This window comes from Heloderma suspectum, chromosome 2 (assembly GCF_057233095.1).
Source record: "Heloderma suspectum isolate Gila_16-S chromosome 2, 16-S_ref, whole genome shotgun sequence".
Lineage (NCBI taxonomy): Eukaryota > Metazoa > Chordata > Lepidosauria > Squamata > Helodermatidae > Heloderma > Heloderma suspectum.
The window spans coordinates 330,625,506-330,648,154 of record NC_139459.1 but is presented as its reverse complement, the minus strand read 5'-3'; the positions used below and the strand labels follow the sequence as shown (position 1 = coordinate 330,648,154).

The 22,649-nt window shown below is 40.1% G+C and overlaps 1 protein-coding gene across 4 annotated transcripts in view; it reads left to right on the top strand.

Moving 5' to 3' along the window:
* Window positions 1–22,649, top strand: part of ATXN7 (ataxin 7) — a 151,847-nt gene that overhangs the window by 12,122 nt on the left and 117,076 nt on the right. For all 4 annotated transcript variants that reach the window (XM_084840475.1, XM_084840471.1, XM_084840470.1 and 1 more), the window contains exon 2: window positions 15,214–15,306. The gene's annotated coding sequence lies outside the window, so the exon portion shown is untranslated. The remainder of the gene's footprint in view (window positions 1–15,213; window positions 15,307–22,649) is intronic.

Here is a 22,649-nt window from a genome sequence, read left to right as displayed (position 1 = left end):
AATACTGTCATCTCCGCTAGCTTTGTTGTTACTAATGCTTCCTAAGGCCCACTTGACTTCACTCTCTAGGATGTCTGGCTCAAGTTCAGTGAGCGCACTATCATGGCTATCAGGGACATTCAGATCTTTCCTGTATAGTTCTTCTGTGTATTCTTTCCACCTCTTCTTAATCTCACCTACTTCTGCTAGGTCCCTGCCTTCTTTGTCCTTTATCATGCCCGTCTTTGCACAAAACGTTCCCTTGAGATCTCCAATTTTCTTGAAAAGATCTCTAGTCTTTCCCATTCTATTGTTTTCCTCGATTTCTTTGCATTGTTCATTTAAGAAGGCCTTCTTGTCTCTCCTTGCTATTCTCTGGAACTCTGCATTCAGTTGGATATAACTTCCCCTTTCTCCCTTGCTTTTTGCTTCCCTTCTTTCCTCAGCTACTTGTAAAGCCTCATCAGACAGCCACTTTGCTTTCTTGCATTTCTTTTTCTTTGGGGTGGATTGAGTTGCTGCCTCCTGAACAATGTTACGGACCGCCGCCCATAGTTCCTCAGGCACTCTGTCTATCAGGTCTAATCCCTTAAATCTATTCCTCACCTCCACTGTATATTCAGAAGGGATATGATTTAGGTCATACCTGAATGGTTTAGTGGTTTTCCCTACGTTCTTCAGTTTCAGCTGAAAGTTTGCAAGAAGCAGCTCATGATCTGAGCCACAGTCAGCTCCAGGTCTTGTTTTTACTGACTGTATAGAGCTTCTCCATCTTTGGCTGCAAAGGACATAATCAATCTGATTTCGATATTGACCATCTGGTGATGTCCATGTGTAGAGTCGCCTCTTGTGCTGTTGGAAAAGAGTGTTTGCTATGATCAGCGTGTTCTCTTGGCAAAACTCTTTTAGCCTTTGTACTGCTTCATTTTGTACACCAAGGCCATGCTTGCCTGTTATCCTGGTGATTTCTTGACTTCCTACTTTAGCATTCCAATCCCCTATGATGAAGAGGACATCTTTTTTTGGTGTTAGTTCTAGAAGGTGTTGTAGGTCTTCATAGAATTGATCAACCTCAGCTTCCTCGGCCTCAGTGGTTGGGGCATAGACTTGAATTACTGTGATGTTGAATGGTTTGCCTTGGATTCATACTGAGATCATTCTGTCGTTTTTGAGATTGTACCCCAGTACTGCTTTTCCCACCCTTTTGTTGACTATGAGTACTACTCCATTTCTTCTAAGGGATTCTTGCCCACAGTAGTAGATATGATGGTCACCTGAATTAAATTCGCCCATGCCTGTCCATTTTAGTTCACTGATTCCCAAGATGTCGATGTTCAATCTTGCCATCTCATGTTTGACCACCTCCAGCTTGCCTTGATTCATTGATCTTACATTCCAAGTTCCTAAACAATATTGTTCTTTACAGCATCGGACTTTCTTTTCACCACCAGACATATCCACAGCTGAGTGTCCTTTCGGGTTTGGCCCAGCCGCTTCACTCTTTCTGGCGCTACTTGGAAATTCCCTCTACTCTTCCCCAGTAGTATATTGGACACCTTCCGACCTGAGGGGCTCATCTTCCGGCATCATCTCTTTTAGCCTTGTGATAAGTTCCATGGGGTTTTCTTGGCAAGAATACTGGAGTGGGTTGCCATTTCCTTCTCCAGTGGACCACATTTTGTCAGAACTCTCTGCCATGACTTGTCCGTCTTGGGTGGCCCTGCATGGCATAGCTTATGGCTTCACTGAGTTACGCAAGCCCCTTCGCCACAACAAGGCAGTGATCCATGAAGGGGGTTCATATTGTTAGGTAGCATGCAATTTGAGTTAGGGGGATCACCTTAGTTAAAACCATGAAAACAGATTTTAATTCCAGAATTGTTCTTGGGAATATCTTCTTCTTGTAAGAAGAGTGCAACCAAATATATACAGTGTGCCTTTCCTTCACCATGTAGTAACTATACTGGTTTCAAAATTATTAGATGTGGTAGATCTTCCCCATCAAAGTATGTCACTTCCAAGCAGACTTGAGCTCCTCTCTCAATTTAGAAATAAAGGTCTGTGAACATATGTAGTTTCCTTATTTTGAGTCATCCATTGATTCATGTAACCCAGTGCTGCCTACTCCTTTCCAGCCCTGTTCCCTGAAATCCTTTCAACTGGAGATGCAGACTCAGTTCACGCATAATGGCAATTGTGGGTTAATTAACCTATGAATTGCCAAAATATAGTGGGAGCAAGTGCTACAAACCCAGCAACAAAAAATAGGTTCACTCTGGTCTGTTTAACTGCTAAACAACCTAGAGTATCCAGGTTCAGATGATGTTGTTGTTGTTGTTGTTGTTATTATTATTACCACCACCACAACCACTACATTTATATCCCACCTTTCTTCCATCATGGAACTCAAGGTGGCTACATGTGGTTCCCAGGTGGTCTCCCCTCCAAGCACTGACCAGACCCAAACCTGCTTAGCTTCAGCAGGTGGCTGTCTCAAGTGCCTTCAGACTATTCCCAGCGATCACGCTAACAACCTATGAATAGGGTGATCTTAGGTTGTTAATTGCAAGCAGAAGTGAAGAGTGCGCTGAAGGCAACGTGCTCGCTCGCTCCTGCCTGACAGTCCATGGTTTAAACAACCCATGGGTTGTTGTTATGAATGAACCAGCTCATAGTAAGTTATATAAAAGCACAGAAGGAAAAACACAGAACCCTCTACACTAGAATGTGGTACCTTTAAAGAAAACCATTTGTGGGCATGGGTGCAAGATGGTCTAGTAGTACTTAGGCTGCAATCCTCTACACCAGGACAGTAGGCAACCTGGTGCCCTCCAGATGTTTTGGATGACAAATCCCATTATCCCTGACCATTGGCCATGTTTGCTGGGACTGATGGGAGCAGTAGTCCAGAACACCTGGAGGACGCCAGGTTGCATTACCCTTACTGTACACACTTACCTAGGAGTAAGTTTCATTAAACACAATGGGATTTATTTCTAAGTAGACATGTATAGGATTGCACTGTAAGTGTATTAGTATGGGATTGAGGTTGTGTTTTTTCAGAACTGGGGCATAAAAGTAGAGTTGAGCATTGTGAAGAGTTAAAAAAGGTTTGCTCAAGTGACCAGTGAAGTATTAGTCAAATATTCTCAAATAATTAAGTATTTTTAAAGCATTAATGTTATGAAAACACAAAGAAGATAATCATTGATAGGTATGATACATAAGCTAATTACAGAAAAAGCTACTGTTGTGAAACAGTGAATTTAACTTTAAAAAGTGAAGTTTATCCATCACTGCCTCTGTTCGGTCTCTGATGATTTGTTTGAAAAAGATGGGGTTTACATGGGATTGTGATTCCCATGCAAGCCATATCTTGTGAACTGCCCAATGAGCTTTGGCTATTGGGCAGTATAGAAATAAACAAACAAACAAATAAAATAAAAATAGACTCCAGCTGTGTTCAGCTGATTCTCCCTTGCCTCATGTGCCTAAGCAGGACTTTAATATTGGCCTCCTTGGGCTCGTGGAATCTTAGTCACAATACTTAATTTTATATGGATCCTGATTACAGAGGCAGACAGTTCAAGGATTAGCTTCTCAGTACAGCAGTTCTAGGTAGTTTGATAACCAGGTTCTTCTCTCACAGATTGGCCTAGTGTGCTTGCTGAGAGGCTCTACTGTGGTCATACATCGCTGAAGAAATATTATTGGAAGTGTAATTATTGTGGCCATATTTTTCAAGGTTTGGTCCACAACCACAGGAGCTAAAAGTTTACTTAAATTAATAGATTAGAATCATGAAAATCTTAGCTTCAGTTCTTGCCTTGGTGAGAATTACAGTTGCATATTTTCAGTTGCTTCATGCAAGGCCTGTTGAAATAAATAGAAGTTACATAGCAGTTCTTCATTAATTTTACCTGAAACAATTAGTATCTCCTATATCTGCTCTAACATTTAAAAAAAAATCAAGTAAACCCTGTAATTATTTTGGTGCTATTTATGAAGCACTCCTTTATTGTTCTCTTCAAGCATAACAAGGTATGTCATGCTGCAATATCTCCACTGTCAGGTGTGTTTCAAATCTTGTGTCTCAACCTGAGGAACTGCCTGTCCTAGGATGACATAAGCACATTTAATGTTGTATAATGTTATACTGTGAGGAAACTTCTAGATAGAAGGCATATTCTGTTGAATTGTTGCTTTTCTTTATAGGATGGGGTTAGCTCTCTTAATTATTAAGATAATTATTTTTATATATTAGCTGACAGCAATTGAGCTGGTAACCTTCCTTATGTAAACTGTAAAACAGAAGATAAGATGTGGGTAGAAGGTAGAGCATCTACTGGTAGATCACTGGATACATTGCAGTAGATCAGCAAGGGATTTTGACTCTGAATTGTTTAATAATAGCAACAAAGGTTCCCCCCACTTTTTCTGTATTTGTTAGAATCTCTAATCTGTATTAATTCAGATGTAGATTTGTAGCTATGGAGGTCATCCCAGTTCATGGGGTATAGTAGGTAACTCACTCAGCCTCCTGAGCCACCATTTGGTATCCACCCATCTCCCAGCCACTAATTTGTACCTGGCCGCTGTTGTTGCATCTTGGGGTTCTAACCCGGGGGGGGGGGGGGAGTAGATCTCGGATGCCTGAACTCTGCCCACACCTGATTTAGCTTATAACCAGGATAGTGATTGCTTGGCTGAATTTTTATTATTTCTGTTATAAAGTTTTACTTCATGTCTTTTGAAATGTCTTTTTGAAAGACCATCTCAAGGATCCATTTTAAATCTCTCTTTTAGTTAATATCAAGAAACATTTTAAACTGTTGTTTTCCTTCTTTCCCTAGTGTGATGGATGATGTGAAAATGAATTCAATTCTATAAATGTATATAAAGGCTGAAAAGTGCCATAGATATAATTATAATAATTATTATTATGACTTGCCATTTGCCATGCAAATGGTGTGATATGCTGTTGACACTCAGCTCTATTGCTCTTTGTTACCTGACTTCAAGACACCAGTTGACACTCTTGGACATTGCCTAAGTTTGATAAGGGGCTGGATGAGGGTGAACAAGTAGAGATTAAATCCAGAAAAGACAGAGGTGCTGTTTGTTAGGGGAACACCTGGCTCGGTGATTGGATTCAACCTATTCTGGATGGAGTCATGCTTCCTGCTTCGTCTGAAAAATCACGTTCATAGCTTGGAAATGCTCCTGGATCTTTTGATCTTCAGGTGGCAGCAGTGGCGAGGAGTGCGTTAGCATAACTATGTCTAGAGTGCCAGCTGCAACTGTTCCTATTTAAAACCTACACACACGTAGGAGTAAGTCCTGTTGAACTTAAAAAGAATTTTAAGTAGACATGCATAGGATTGCTCCGTGAAAGTAGTCCATTTTCAAATGCATGACTCAATAATAAATTAGTATTAACAGCACAATCCTATGCATGTCTAGTCAGAAGTAACGTTGGGTTCAATGAGGCTTATTCTCAGGTAAGTAGCTATAAGTTTGTATTATAGAATAGTGTAGCTGGGAGTAATTCCTGTACATTAGAGTTGACGATAAAGGACATTGATTAATTGCATTTTTATACTGCCCAATAGCTGAAGCTCTCTGGTATTTGCTGTCAAATACCAAAACACAGAACAAAATTTAAAACCATAAAAATAAGCAACATAGTAAAACATAATTTAAAATCTTACGTTTAAAACAGAATAAACTAATGTAAAAACCGGAGTCAAAGCCAGGAGCAGTGCAAAGATCTAAAAACACTATTTTTAAAACTGAAGGACTAAAATATCTGGGAAAATAAAAAGATCTTCACCTGATGCCCCAAATACCAAAATGTAGGTGCCAGGTGGGCCTCTCTGGGGAGCTCATTCCACAACCTGGATGCCATAATTGAAAAGGCCCTCTCCTCAGTAGCCACCTGCCTTACCTAGACTACCTGGAGAAGGACCTCTGAAGAGGATCTTAGGGTTCGGATAGGTATATATGGAAGAAAATGATCCTTCAGTTAACATGGCCCCAAGCTGTTTAGGCCTTTGTAGATTAATACTAGCACTTTGAATTAGTCCTGGAAACAGAGTGGCAGCCAGTGCCGATCATAAAGCACTGGCCTAATACCATCAAATCTGCCAGTAAATTATTAGCATCCCAATCAATTAAGAATAGAGCTTTGGCTTTTTCAGAGTGTTTGGCAATTTCTTTATTTTCTTGCTTAGTCTCACTGTCACAACAGGTCATTTCCATTTTACAGATGGAGAATGAAGTTGTGAGGGAGGGACTCCATAGCTTACATGAGATTTGAACACAGTTCTTTCAGGTCCAAGTTCAACACTCTGTCCACAGTATTGTCTGTCTGCTCAGCATTGGGCAGTGTTCCTCTGAGGAGGCCTCTGAAGAAATAGAAAAAATGTCTCTCAGCTAAATTAGGAACAGCTTGTTATTTTTTTTCTTTATACTTGTCACCTGAATGAAGGACTGATGATATACTTCTCGACTTTCACTGTTATGGGATAATGCAGGAGTGTTGAACTTGGGGTCCGGGGGCTGAATGACCCCCACCTGATGTCATCTGTTCCTGCCCTCTGCCCATTTTGCTTTTATCCATAGGTCTCTCTGCACAGAGAAATGGACTTTGCCAGCACTTGGGAAGAATGTTTCCTCCCAGTGCTGTCTGAGTTGCTGGTTTTGTGCAGTGCTCATCATCCCAATTGGGATGACTAGCGGTTCATGAAGCCAAATCCCTGCTGTTCACTCAGATCAGTGATCGGCGATAACAGCAGGGATTCCTCTGCATGCCACTCACCCCCCTAATTGGGAAGGGAAGCAGCACACTCAATCTCCAATCACTATAAAGTGAAGCAGAGCTGATTTCTTGATGGATGCTGGTACAAAGTATGCTTTTTAATTCACAGGGATGTGCATATTACATACATGGAGGTTGGACTCACTGGTCTTATAGGCACCTTCCAACCCTACTATTCTATGGTTCTATGTAAACTAAACACATACATGAGGGATCTTTTGGTGTTGAACTCTGGGTGCTTAGGAAAACCCAGTGCCCCTAACAGCTGAGAGAGTCAGATTACAACAAGGTATTTGAAAGCAATTCTTTGTTTTTATTAAAGAATTTAAAATGTATTAAAATCACACATCAAGGGACTTAGACATACATCTCAGGAATTAGAATTATACATTAATACTGAGAAGGTTAAAGATAATCAAGGATTTAAAGTCAATAGTGAAGCTAGGTGCACTGGGATGCATAGAAAATCATGTGTGTGCTTTTAAAAGAGATTTGATAGAAGTGCCGCACCATAGAGAGAAGTTTTAACTCCTACCAAGGTTGTGTGTGTGCGTGTAGCTGATCATGGAGGAAGGGGGAGAAATAAATAAATTTCAGCTTGGGATAATTTGAAGGGGGGAGAAACAGTCTCTTTTTGGGGGGGAAGAGAGTTTTGGAGGAGGGGGTTAGAGCAAATGCAGGGGTTTGAGAAGAAAGTGGATGCAGAGGCGTAAAAGAACAACAGGGAGCTCCCAAAGCCAAGGGCTTTTGGAGTTTGGAATTGGATGGAATATTAGGAAAAGGGGAGGAAAAGAGAATAATTGGAGTATGGACCACTTAGAAAGGAAACAGAGGATAATGCAAAGATCTGGAAAAGAAGGGAAACAGAGGAGGAAAACTGGGGTGGGGTGTTGCTCTTCTGTGCAGAAAGAATGGAAGGAATTATCTTTCTTTCTCTCTTTCTGTCTGTAATCCATGAATTTGGGTTGCTCTTTTTATCCTTCTCAGGATTTAGTAATCAAAATAAAACAAAACAAGTTCTTCCAAGATTGCTCATGGATGTTGGAAAATGGATTTTTAGGTGTCAGACATTTAGGGAAGAAAGAAGACAATGGGCTCCTCTTTCCTTCTTAATGGGAACAAAGGATGGTAGTTGATGGGTGCATATCACAGGTACAGGTGAGTAAGATATCCTGGGGATTTTGGTGATTGTCTTAAAGGTGACAAGAGGATCATGTAGGCATGCCTACTTGCACAATATTGGGTTTTTAGGGTCTCATAGCTTTAAAATACATTGAATTAAAAGACATATTTTTCCTTCCATTTGGCTTAAACAAGGTTAGAAATCAGCATAAATATTTCATGATGGGGGCTTCTGTGATCGAAGTCTTGTGGCAAGATCTGAAATTTGCATGTGTTAACATTGAGGAATTAAGGCAATCAGAGCATAGTGGCTCACCAGAAAGTTGTATGCAAGGTCCTCAGTATCCTATGGAACCTGCTTTTCTACTCTTCTCCAAGACCAAAAAAACCCTAGTCCCCTTCCAGATACAAGCCCTTTCATCCCAAAACAGCAGAATTTGGGTGTGCTTTGTAACAGTGCATGCAATAGCTTTCCATTTTTTCCTGGGGAGAAAAAATTCCCGGGGGAGAGGAGGGGACTGGGGAGGCCAGCTTATGAAGAATCCCCCAGCCGCCCCAGCCTCCTTTGCTTCACTTCCTTGATGCTTCAGTTAGACGGTGAAAAACCCATCTAGCTAAAATGCAGAGCGGAAGGTGCAATAATCGTCTCTGCTGCACCTCCCGCTCTGCACTGGATACTCGTAAGCCTCAGCGTTGAAGGGCAGATCCCATAGGGTGCCCTTAAAACCTCAAAATTGAAAATGCAGATAGATTAAGTAATTGATTAAATAAGTGAAACTCCTGTTAAAGGTGCTGTATACTATGGTATTTACTTTGGCTGGTATACATTACAGTGATCAATAGTGTTTAGCTAGAAACTTGTTTTTAAACTTTTAATAGTTAATATCCATAAAAATATTATCTATTCTGTGATTTTTTCCCTTTTAAATTAGTACTTTGAAAACAATACACGTAAGTTTTCTTACTTGTTTTTTTCTCTCCTTGCTCCATGACATGTATTTTGTCTTCCTTGGTACGTAGTGCCCTCTCCTTCTGCATCATCAATGATGTCAGCAGGAATGTGAATAGCTGAGCTGTATGCTTTCAGTGGAACTTGCAGAGCAAATTCCTTTTATGTTTGCACTCAGGGCAGTAGTTCAGTAGTTGATTTTTATGTTCATCCAATTTTTTTAAAAAATCCTTGCTATTATATAAGTATGTATGAATGAGAGTGAATATTAGCTAGCTTTGTATGTCATCCTCTTACACATTCATTATGGGGAAGAGACTTCCTCAGCAAACATAACATTTTATAAGGAATGTAAGTTTGAGTTTAAAGGCCTGGAAAGAGAAACAACTAATCATTGCTTGAAAGAGAAAAGATACACAAATAATTCCTTTGCTTATGAAATTAAGCATCTTCTGGAAACTGAACTCTTAAACTTTCAATTTCTCTCTTTCTTTTGAAGGATTTTAATGCCACGAAACTTAAAGCTGATTTATAGAAAAATAAACATCACTATAGATTGTTATGTTTATATAAAATGTTCTATTGCATATACATACAATATGGCATGTACATGATGGAGGCGGTTTTTTACTTGCTGTTATTGTGGGTGGGTGGGTGGGTGGGTGGGTGGGTGGGAGGAATAAGGGACAATTAATCCACAGAAGAAGAAAAATACAGTTACCAGGGAATTTTATTTTTATACTTAATCTGTAAAGATCTATATCCTGTTATGAGTTCCTTCCCTCATTTATTGTATTATTTTCCCTTGCACTCCTGGAACAAGAAATGCTGCTGGCCTAGAGCGTTCACATTTGTCCACTCTTAATGAGTGCTGAAATTATTCTGAACTGATAGTGAGATATCCAGGACTTGGAAGCCAGTGCAGATCATGAATAGTAAATATTTCTATCCTGGCCAGAATTTCATGGCTGGAATATTTATTCAGAGACAATATGCATAGGTACAACAGTAACAGGAAAACCAAATCTAATGATTTTTGCAAGGATATAGCATGAGAGCCACACAGGAGTGAGTGAGTTAGTGTGGAATATAGGATTGGAATAGATTCAGTACTAAGTAGTCATTCATCTGCATAGAAAGGGAAATGGTCCAGTAGCCTGGTCTTCAAATCTATCACCTGAGGGAGAAAAAAAGAACACAATGTTCTTCCCCATTGCAGTGAAACAACAGCATTCAGATAGGAATGGCTGAGTTGCAGAAGTCACCCTTGCCTGTAGGTGATGCTCTCTGCATTCAAGACGCCCCTACCTTCCTCGATGTTATGAGGGAGGAGTTAACTGCCCTGGTTTGCATGTCAATATAAGTCACCCTGAAAATAAACTATGGTGGGTTGATTGTTTGCTCCCTAACCCACTTTACTCCCAACAGCTGATCAGGCATTCTGTGGCTTGCTGTGGATTGTTTCACCTTAGTCCTCCCACCCACTCCTGGCACGTATCCCATAGGCCTTTGTGGCACAACCTCAGCAGCCTACTCCACTACTCTACTAATGAGTGCAAATGCACTTGTTAGTGGAGTAGAGTTTATTTTTTTAGAATTTGTAGCTACTGTGCTTTAGTGAAATGTCCCTGAAAGTTAAAGAAAAGAAATGAATAAAGTTAAGTTTGTGCAAATTACCCCAAAATAGAAAAACATGACATTTACACAAATCTCCCCAAAGGAAAAAAAAAAAGTGTCGCTCTTTCCAACAAGCCATGCACAACTATTGTGCTGGGTTTGCATGTCACAACAAGGCATTCTGAAAACAAGCCACCCTGAATAACTCAACAACAACCCATGGATTCTCAGGGTGGTCTGTGTGTGGTTAACAAACTGTGATGGTCCAAAGCAAAGTCAGTGGTCCCTGCAAAGGTGCTGGGGCCCGTGAAGCTGCTGACACCAGCCCTGTCGAGTGTTCAGAGTTCTTCACATTCATTATCTTCGTGTAATCCCTGTAAATTTGATCAGCAATGTTATTCCCATATTACACATGGTAAGCTGAGAGAGTAGTTCAAATTGTGGCAGAGGTGAGATTCAAGTCAGAGGCTTCTTGATTTGTACCTTAGTCTGTGAGTCACTATACTACACCAGTTCATGGAAGAGGGGAAGGAGAAATCAAGGAAGGGTCAGAAAGGAGGAAGCTGTGGCAAATATTATGGTTGTCTTTCAAAGGAGATAGGATTGCTTCTAGCTCTGGCTTCTGAGGCAGGGGTGGGCAACTTGTAGCCTTCCAGATGTTTTGGCATACAACTCCCATCATCCTTCACCATTAGCTATACTAGCTAGGGCTGATGGGAGCTGTAGGCCAAAACATCTGGAGGGCCACATGTTGCCCACCACTGTTCTAATATTTGTGAACATTTCTATATTCCTGGTTATACATGAAAAAATAGCTGTAAAGATATCAAGGATAATCATGCCTTCTAATAGCGAATTCAGGTGGTGAGTGCAGATAATGTAGGGTCACTGAGAAACAAAGAAGAGATATAGGCCTGTTTGGGGGAACCTCAAGGTTTGAAAAAAAAAAAACTTTCTTTAAAAATAGCGCAGTGAGGCCTGAGCATGCTCAGTAGCCATAGAACGTAGAGTGACAGTTGAAAAAGAAAAAACGGGATGTGGCAGAGGAACGGGAGAGTGGAATTCCCAGCTTGGAGGGAATGATTGGCTGGAACCCTGAACAGGAGTGTTTCTTTTAAGAGGGAGTATACACAGAGATGTTTTTCTGCGGGTCCCACTTGTTCTGTAAGAACATATTCAGCACTGTGCTTTAATTCACAATTAGGATGAGAATTCTTCTGAAAGTTATTAGTTTTATTTTTTTTAGGTATCATGAGATGTGTTGTCAAAACTGTAATACTAATGCAACCACCCCTGGTTTCTCTTGACTAAGGGTGCAATCCTATGGGGATAGGTGGCTGCCTCTGAACTCAGAGGCAACTGCCTATCCAATGCAGGGCAGGAGAAGCATGGAGAGGATCGTTCCCTCCGCACTTCTCCTGCCCTGCATTTGCAGCTAGACAGCCGATTTCAACTGTGAAGCTGCGGGAAGGCAGACTTGGGGAGGAGGCTGCTGGACAACACATAGGATGTGTCGTACTGGCATTTCTGCCTTCCCTGCCCCGGAACGCCCCATTTTGGCTTCTCCACACTCCCTTTCTGAGCGCAGAGTGTGGGGGGAAGGTTGGTTCTCCACAACCTCAGAGTGTGGGCTCTGAAATCGGTTCCCGGAAAACCAGATATCCTATGGCCATCTAGCTGCTGATTAGTGGCCATAGGATTGCTCCCTAAATGGTTCTACTCTTAATCTTGTGAAGATATGCTGAAGTGTTTTTGTAGTCAAAACCCAGTGAAATTTCAAAGCCAGAGGGAAGCCTGAACTGGATTTCCGGTAGTTAAGAGAGTGAGGCTCCAGTCTCTTTATTTTTTTGTCCCACTTCAGGACTAGCAGGAGATGAGTAAATTCTTAGACATGAGAAAATACATGATGCAAATACGCTTAATATTGTGTTGTTTATACAATTAATAACTCGGGGGTTTTGAAGCAAAATTTGGGTTTCTTTATATGAGCTTGGCATAGAATTTTTTAAATTAAAAGTATACAGAGGCCTGCTGCATGCACACATAGGCATGCACACATAATTTCTCTTTCAACAGACAGTTATGGTACATGAAAAACCTTTCTTCCTTTCTCTCAGGAAGGCCAAAGCAGTATGGGGGGGAAAAGGAGAAGCCTCTTTTCTCACTTTGTGCTCCTTGCCAATGACCAAAATGGACCCTATAAGCCCTTTGTGTGTATGGAGCTTCACCCTCCACTGAAGTAATTGACTAATCCTTGCCTGGGCGCCATATGAAAGTGTTGAAACTCCTGTGAACAAGAACTGCTTCTATCTAGGCAAACATGACTATTTCTTGGCTACTGTAGAATAAATGGTTTCTGTGTCACAGCTTCAAAACATTTTGAAGTAGGTAGTTCAGTGTCTGGCTCTTTTTTTCTCTTACTCATTTGTACTAGAGTCATGTTAAAAGTTTGGGTGCAGGATCATGTGTGTGATTCTAACATCATATAATAAATAGATATAATATTGGCAATCTGTCAAGAGTGATTCTTCAAAGATGCTATATGCTGAAAGACAGTATAAAAGGAGTGTGCACACATGTAGGACAATAAAATCATATTTTATGCAAACAGAAATTTCCACACAACGAAGAAAGAGGTCTTAGTAATGTTGGAATTATGCCATTTATTAATGTTACTATGTGTCAAAAGAGGCTACATACCTCTTCTGATGAGAGCTCTGTTTGAAAATAATGCTTCCTATCTCTGGCATCTACATTTCAACATTCCTTCTAGGATTACATGCTACTTTGCTTAATGAGGACATTAAATTTTACTAATAGATCAAAAAACCAACTCTGTGCCTTCTATTGTATTTAGTTTTGTATTCTAAGCAGAGTATATTTACCCTATAGTCTTTATCTCTGTTCCTGCTATTTTAGACCCTTTGGAGCATCAGTTAAACCCCCCGATGAGTGGAATGATGGGTAAAGAATCCCCCCCCCCCGCTTTGCCATCTCCACCTCCCTTTGTATCTCGGTCTCTCTTTGGCCACTGAAAATGTAGGTCAAATTGCATCACCATAAAATGGAACAGTCAGAAAGGTGTTTGAAAAATGCTGACATCCTTAGCCCGGGGTGCATGCCGCTGTCTTTTGTTTACATTGATAATAACGATGTGGCGATGTACCTGTAAATGAACAAACCTCTTTTTTAAGGTTAGTGGTATGGCACCTCAATTACTAGTCAGATTGAAGTTATATTTTCCTTTTGTTTTCTCTGGGTAGTATATTGAAACTGCACAGATAAATGTGCTGTAATTTACAGTAGTGAAACATTAGAGAACTCTTCAGAAATGTCCTGTTTATGGAAGCCATAACTGTTTACTTTGAAAAATCCCATCTTCTACATGTAGGTTTAACAATAGATTTTGCAGATTTTTAAGTTCATGTGCTCATGTAATAATTAGGTCCTTCTCTTGGATATATAGAAATGTGCTTTACATATTGTTTAATTTTTGCTTCGGGCACGGTTTTCTTGAGATCTATAATATATATTCAGTTATGAGAGAAACTGTTAGGGATATAATGTATTTCAGTGGCTAAATTACCCATCTGTTCTATTACACCTTTTGGAACTGTTGATTATAAGAATTTCTGATTAGGAAAAATCAAGGTTGGCAGAGGATCTACTATAAAAATCCAAACTTTTACTTCATTCTTTGCATACAAAGTTTGATATGAAATGTAAAGAAGCATTCAAATATCTTAGTATATTCTCATTTGATATTAATATAATTTATCTAACTAAGCTTTCAGATAAATTAAGGAAGATTTTTAATGAGGTAGTAATACAACATATACATTTTTTGCAGCTTGAGTGTTTATATATTTCAGGTAGCTGTATTTATTTAAAGAGTAAAATTACTATATGTGAATACATCTTATTATCTCATTAACAATTCTGTTTACTTTTGAAGATTAACTGAAAGTTAAAAGGAAAATTACTGCACATGGAGATGAATCCGCTACTGACAATAGCCTGTGATTGACTGTTAGAGCAGAAATAAGCCTGGATGTCTGCGTGCTGTAATTACACAGAGAAAGAAACATCAAATAGAGAAGTCAAATACTAGCGTGAATGCTTTTGAGTGCACTTTATTGTGGAAAGATTTTCTTCTACAGGTTGTTCATTACAGAACATTGAGATAGTTGCATTAAAAATACTGAAAGTCAGTAGTTGACAGGCAAATGCTATGACTATAAATTAAAAGATTTCAGTGTTGTTTATATGATGGTCTACTTCTGGGAGTTTGCCGACATTCTGTCATCATGAATTAGCAGCATTCCTAGAAATTATTCTTTTATACCTCTACAGTACAGCTTTGCCCCAAGAAAATGAAAATAGCTCCTGGGCATGGCCTTTATTTCTTGTAACCAGAGGACCATGAGAGCATTGATTTTGTCTGTTGAAAGACCCTAGATTCTCTTAGTTCCATAAATATTTTTTAAATTGATATACTTTACATTTAATTCTTAATTCTGCTCTTCAGATACAGAAATTATAGTGATGGGATGTTAGCTTCAAACAATTATATTCCAATAAGCTTGAGATCTTATTATTAGTAGTATTAAGTGGCCTGCATAGAACAGAACAGGGTAATTTCAGTTAACTTATTTTCACTCCTGTGAGATAAGATGGCAAAATCTTGTTACTGTAACAGTGATTGTTACCATGTGTTCTATTGCAGATTTAATCAAACATAAGAAAAAGGAAACTTCCACAGTCCAGACAGATGATGATCATTTGATATATCAACCCTGAGTTTTACCAGTCTTTTAAGGTACTGTGACCTACTAACCTATATATATACATTTTCCTCAACTATCCTTTCTGCGTACTACAGATGTAAGAGACACTGAGACACAAAGGACAGTGAGGCAGGCACTGAAAAAGACAGACACACAAGTTGTTAGGAAACACACAGTAATATTAAGAGCTGCTAGATGTGGAGTATTTTTTTTAATGCGAGAGGGGTTTATGGCTGTACAGCCCATAATTTATTTTGGCCATTGACACTATCTTCACCCACAGTGATGTGCTACTACAGGTCCCAAATGGAGAGTGGTGGGGGTGATGTAGTCTTTATGCACGAAGGATAGTTTTGCTGTAGGGGAAAAGCCTCTTCTCCCCTTTCTTGTATTTAAAGAGGAAGGAGACAAATACATCTTTCAAACAAAAAAGAACAGGATTTTGGAAATTGTGGGAACATTGCTTCAGAGGAACATTATGCTAGCAAAGAGGGACAATCACATTTAGGCAAGAGATACATCACTCAATTACAGCAGTAATTCAGTGGGATCTCTTAATAGTTAAAGCACAATTATTCTGTGTTAAGGGATTCTGAGTATACACTATTCCTTAAGAGCATTAAAAGTGCCTTGCATGATTGTACGAAGGTCTACCTACTCCAGCATTCCTTGTAGTAACCCTAGCAGCCAGGCAGCATTATATGGCCTACTGGAAGGTAGCTAGTGGTCCACTGGTTGGCCATAGTCTGCCTTCTGACCACTGTTGTGTTATAGAAAGGGTAGGCAATCTGGCGCCCTCCAGATGTTTTAGACTTCAACTCCCAGCACTCCCAGCCATCATGACCAATTGTCAGGGATCATGGGAGTTATAATCCAAAACATCTGGAGGGCACCAGGTTGCCTACCCCTATGTTATAATAGGAACTAGAGGATCTAATCCCAGTGATATTATAGTGCTAAATTCTCTGAAATGGAAGCATGATCTGGCCGAATTCCTTTGTATCCCCAGCAACTCTGGGCATGAACAGATAGTGTTTTGGGGAGTGGGGGGGTCTTTCTTTTTTGGAACAAGAACATCTCTATAACCCCATGGATGCATACAGACATACAGATGTTGTCCCTCCAAAGTGCACCTCTGTTGCTGGGGACTTAGTACTGGTGCTGCAATGTAATGCTTAAATGCTTCCTCTCCATATTCCTTGAGGTTTCTGTGTGTTACATGGGTACCTTTTGTTTAGAGTCTATAATATTGTTGGACTACACACCTCTTGTTCATCTGACCTTCTCTTCTTTTCCCCTCTCTTTTCTTTTCCTCTTTTTCTGAGTAGTGAATAGATTCTACCTGTAGCAAGATTCTCCATCCGCCTCCCCTAATATGCTTGGAGCACAGGGTAGGATCCAACAGTGCCTTACCACTGGCAGCCAGCACTGCTGGTCCCAGTGCATGTGTGGTCAGCCCTGCCAGCAACGGTGCACGTGGCGGCGATGTAGCTCTTCCGTGGGCAAGCCCCCAAACGACCGGGAACACAAGTTTCTGGAAGGGGCAGGTCACACGTCTCTGGTAATTTGGGGGCTTGCCGCCAGAAGTGCCACATTTCCACAGCCAGGAGTAGGGGCTGCACACGTGCTGCCACTGGTGAGGCTGGCCGCATGCACATTGGGACCAGCGGTGCTGACCACCAGTCTTGCACATCCTTTTAACTAGAAATGCTAGGGACAGAGCCTGGAGCCTTCTGGATGGAACACATGTGCTCTGTCTGTGAGCTGTGGCCCCTCCCCATATCTTTTGAACAGTTTGCCCGCTACCATTACAGCATCAGAGTTAGTATGAGTTGTAGGGCTAAGAGGGAAGCCATTGCCATCACTTCTTAGAAATGATTGCCTGGACAAACACTTAAACAAGCCCCATGTATGCTATCTTTTATAAAAAAAAAAAACAATAAACATCTGTAGAAACTGGTAACTGTGCAAAAGAGAATATAAAACACGCCACTGAATTGCCACAGTGGGCTCTGTGCATAATAAATCTGAACCACAGATACAGAAATCTTTGAATTTATTTTGAAAGTGTATACCTCACCTTTCAATTGAATGTTCTCAAAGCAACTTTCAATAGATTGCAATAATACAAAACAAATACACCCACGCACCCTCATATACAGATATATACAAACCAACAACCCTTTGGGGAGTGAAACCAAGAGACAATGGCTTGGCCAAAGATGTGCAGAGATTTACAACCTGGATCATATGCTAAACTTTGAGCTCTGGGTTACATTACATAAATTAAAACACAATCAGCATCTGCTTATGTGCTTTTCTCCATCTGTATTAGCAAATATAATAAATAAAAAAGAGAGAATGGTCACATTCAGCTGTCATGCTAAACTATAATTTAGCTTGATGAGAATGAGCTGCTGCAAGCCTTGGGCTTGTGCATTTCCACCCCACCCACCCTGGTGCAGCTGCAAGGAGTAGTTTGGAAGCTTTTGCTTCCGATTTCAAATTAAACATAGTTTAGCATGTCATCATAAAACATAGAATCATAGAATAGTGGGGTTGGAAGGGGCCTACAAGACCATCGAGTCCAACATGGTTTGAAGTTGACTTGTTTCAAACAAATCATAGTTAAGATTGTTTGTCAGGTTTGGACAGCACAACAGGCTGGTCTAAACCAGAAGCAATAGCTTTCAAATGCCTCATGGATGCACCAGAGGGGGAGGGAAAAAGGTGTGAGCCTGACACTGTGGCTTGTTTTCTTCATGCTAAAATATGGTGTAGTGTGATGTTTGAGTGTGGCTAGTATATCTTGCCTCAGGTGGTAGAATATGTTTCTTCTACTAAAAGGCAATGTTGTAGAAGATACAACTATACTGTTATATGATACTTTCCTTGAGACAATGTCTCATTTCAGTTCTTTTTTTTATTCATTCCTTTCTCTTAATGTTCTGGAATCTCTTCAGTTGTGTTGATTTATATCTAGGGTGAGTAATCTGTGGCACTTGGCCTAATTTCATGTGGCACTCAGTGTCATCCAGTTCTCTTCATGATGTGTGTCCACTTTTGCTCTCTGGATTGCTCTTTTGGGGATCGCTTCCTTTTCCATTTTGTGTGTGTGTGCACAAGGGAGAGGTAGACAAGAAATAGGATGGCATCGAGAGAGAAAGCGCTATGCAGTCCTGCAATGCTGCAGACTTTTCCCACTGTTGATTGTTGTGACCCCCGGCTGAGTTTCCCGCAGCTCTCTAGCACTTCATAGGAATAATGTTCCCCATGTCTGGTTTATAAGTTTTCCCTGTTCCTTGACAGTGGTATAAGATGGTAGTCAACAACTATGATTCTGGAGTCCTGGTTCATGGAGTCCAGCCTTTTTTAGTTAAATTAATTTTGGCTATGATTTATATTTTTTAAAATAGATTATACTACCAAGTATGTAAAGGGCTCGCTTTATGCTGATGAAAGAAATAAAACATATTTAAGTGACAAAGATAATTTTAAAGTTTGTTACCCACAATATAGATCCCCCCCTCACTTTAAATTAAGTATTCTCGTGAAGCTCAGCCAAAATGCTCCTTGGGAACCCTTGTATCAGTAGCAGTTTTAGGAAAAGTTATGAACAGAAGAGCATATTATGCTAGTCTCAGTTGAATAGTCAGTGTTCTCTATGCCAGAGGTATGTATGCATCGATTTGTCAAGATCGAAGTGGCAGTATAATCATGTTATACTGTGCGAAGTGGCAGTATAATCATGTACACTCAGTGCTCAATGGCCTGGTTCAGACATAATTGGAAACCATGGTTTCTCACTACATGTATGAATCTGCACAAGCCTCAATGACATTCAATGTCATTCAATGACACTGTTGAATTCTCATACATCATATTTGAATATTCATATGTTCAGTACCAGGATTCTTGGCTGGCCCGCCTCAGGTTCATATCCAGCTATCATTTTCCTTCCTTTTGTTGCTTCAGTGATGCCTGTAAACACACTTTGTTGAAAAGGTTAATAATTTAGTGGCTTAATTTAAAGCAATTCCTCATGCCTCTGCTTTACATCTTCTGAGTGAGATTGGCCAGTCAGATTTAGTGTAAAATACATTTGGGTTAGCATTTATAAGATACACTGGAATATCAGTAAGATGGGATAGGCACCATGCAGCTACTGTTGCCCTTTTGAACAGCTCGTGGGGGGTTGTAGTATAAAAAATATTTTGTAGGCCTTGTATTTATGAGAGTTTTACCAAAATTTTACCAAAGCCTCAATAATTTTTTGAGGTGGAAATATAATTTTGGGAGGTAGATCATTCTTATTTCTATTTTATAGATAAGAACAGACACTTTAGAAACAGTGACTCACCAAAGGCTAACCACTGAACTTGTTTTTCTTGTTCCTGATTTAGATGTGTATTACATTCCAGAGAATTAGGGCCAATAAAAGTAAGTTATGATCTTATGGAAAGGCCAGTTAAAACCTAGTATTAAAGTATTGACAAAACCTTTGTATTAAAAGTTCACCCACATAGAAGCCTAATTCCTGCTACTTCACCTAAAATATTTTGTTGGAAGATGTGATTTTATTGATTGCAATGTGTTTCTGGGGAAGGGAATTCTCTAAATGAGGGAAGTCACTGAGAAAAACTTGGTCTTCAAATACATTAAATAGATAGACTTTTAAGGTTATGATGGGCCTTTATCATGATCCTGCCTTTTTAGTGCCAATACAAACTTGTACCCATGGCAGTACACTGTGGAAAGGAGTTTTAGGGTTTTATAAAGGCAAGTGAGGCAGAGCTTGACATTGCTATCCCACTTACTGAGGATGGGATGCTGCTTTATGTGTTGTAATACAAACCTCTGCTTGTGCCACTGTAGCTAAAGAAGCAGTATAAGTCTAGGCAGCCAGGCAGTGGTTGGATCTATCTTTTTTACATATGAAAATATGAAAAACAAGCTATTTTTGTTTGTGTTTTGCCATAGTAGTATGTTTTTATGCTTCACTGTCCGTAGCTGATTTCTGTTCTCTAAATTACCTAGGCCTTTTGAGCTAAAGTTTATGCCTTCGTATTTGTTGTTAAGTTGGCTTCTACTGATTGTCTTCATAGTAGGAGGGTGAAAATTATGGTATCTTATATTTTACATGTGCCTAGCAAGTTAATACCAGTCATATAGTATGATCTTTTAATATTTTCTGTGTCATTTAAAACAAGTTATTTTCAGAATGTGGCTGGCTGCCTGAGTGTTGATGGTGGCGAGGTGGTTGGATCATGTGACAGCTATACTGCACCAGCTGCTCTAATTATCAATTCATTTTTGAGCCAAATTTAAAGTGCAAAACCTTTAAAACTTTACATGATTTGGGATTAAGTTATTTGGAGAACTACTTTCACCTGTATCATCTTGCCCACACTTTTAAGATCAGCAGTGGAGGCCTTTTGAGGCCAGTTAGGTTGGCAAGCACAAATGAGAGGGCCTTTTCTGCAGTGGCCCCACAACTCTGGAATGGGTTACCATTTGCCATCTGCCTTTTCTTGATCGATGTATTGGAGTGTTCTTGGCTTTTAGATGCAATTGTGTGATAGATTTTAGTACTGTCTGGGCTGGATTTTGGGTATTGTTGCTGTTGTTTATGGTTTATATTGATTTTTACTGTTTAATTCAATTTCATTTATTACATTTCTATACCACCCAATAGCCGAAACTGGGCAGTTGACAAAGATTAAAACCTTCAAAATACATAATAAAAACCATTGACATGCAAACATACAGCACACAGAGAGACTTATGTGTAAAACAATTTTAAACAATCAACTATAAAAAAAAATCCAGGACCTGATTAAAACCTCATCATATGCTGCCAAATGCCTAAGAGAAGAGGAAGGTCTTAACCTGGCACCAAAAAGATAACAAAGTTGGTGCCAGGCAATCCTTGTTGGGAAGATCATTCCATAATTGGGGGACCAGCACGAAGAAGCCCGTCTCCCTTGTTGCCTCCTTCTGAGATTCCCTTTACATTATTGTATGTGATTTTATTATGGAAGCTGATTTGGGAGGGTTTTTGTCCTAAAGGTGGACTAGAAATATTTTAAATAAATAATAGTTTTGAATAGTTTTATTAGGCAGAAAAAATGAAATCTTATGTATAAAGTACAGCAAATTTTCCATCAGATCTAAACACATTTTTATTTTGGATGCTTTTATTTTATTCTGGAAGGTAAGTTTTGTATTATATCTGATTCACTGTTTCAAAATGCTCAGGTGGATGTTATTTTACATTCTTCTTCATGGTCTCTGTGCATCACACTTGTGAGTTCTGTGCCTGTGCAGAGCCATAGTTAGAACCTTCTAGAGCTAAGACTTTTAAGCAAGAAGTCTGCTCTCCCCCCACCCACCTTGCAAATGCCTAGAGGGTGGTGGTCCTCCCTTTCCACTCAGTTTCTCTTCAATTGCAGTAGCTGCAACATTGTTGAGAGCTTTCACCTGCTAAATTACTAGTTTTTTTTCTGGTGAATGAGGTAAGTCTTCTCAATTTTTTCTTCATTCTGAGTATCTTCTATCTTATTTGGGGGTTGTTTCACTCTTTCAAACAGTTTAATGTTTTATTTTCTTTCATGTGGTGCCACCTTTGTGGGCCCCTTCAATGGCCTATGGCTCTTTGGGCCTCTTTCTGTAAGTGTGTGGTCTATGGGAGTAAACTACCACAGAGAGATGGCCATGATATTTGCCTGTTCTGTTTGGGCAAAGGGCATGTGGTAGAATGGTGTACACGTTGCCAAGATTTTAGTAAGGAAACACAGTGTACCTGCTCTTTCCGTCTTAGTGCAGTGCTCTGGGAGCGTGCCCTGCAATTGGTGGAGCCAGTAAAACAATTGGGATTGTGATCCAGACCATCTCCTTCAATGGCCATGGCATCATCATTGGTTCTGGCACCATCCTTGTTGGCTTCACCCTGACCATGGATTCAAACTACTAACGCAGTTCCAGCAGTGGTACCACACCAGGGGCCTACCCCTAGAGATCCGCCGACACCGGAGTGCACCGTCCCAAAATGGACTAAGCCCAAACATCCTACAGCTACCAATACGATGACCAAGCCTAAAAAGAAAAAGTTGAAACCGACAAATTGTGATGCATGTTTACTGACACCCATGCCCTTTTCTGTTTACAGGATGATGTAGCCACTTCTCAGCAGGAACCTTTTCTGCCACCACCTCATCCTGTCATGCAAAATCCTCCATGGGTCTCTCCAGTATCTCTGAACAAGGCCCATATTGCTGGATCTACTTCAGAAGGAGAGATAAGAGTCTCCTCTCCCACCCCCACCTGTCAGTCTCGGACAGCTAACTTGTGTGGAGGTCCGTGTACCATCACCCTG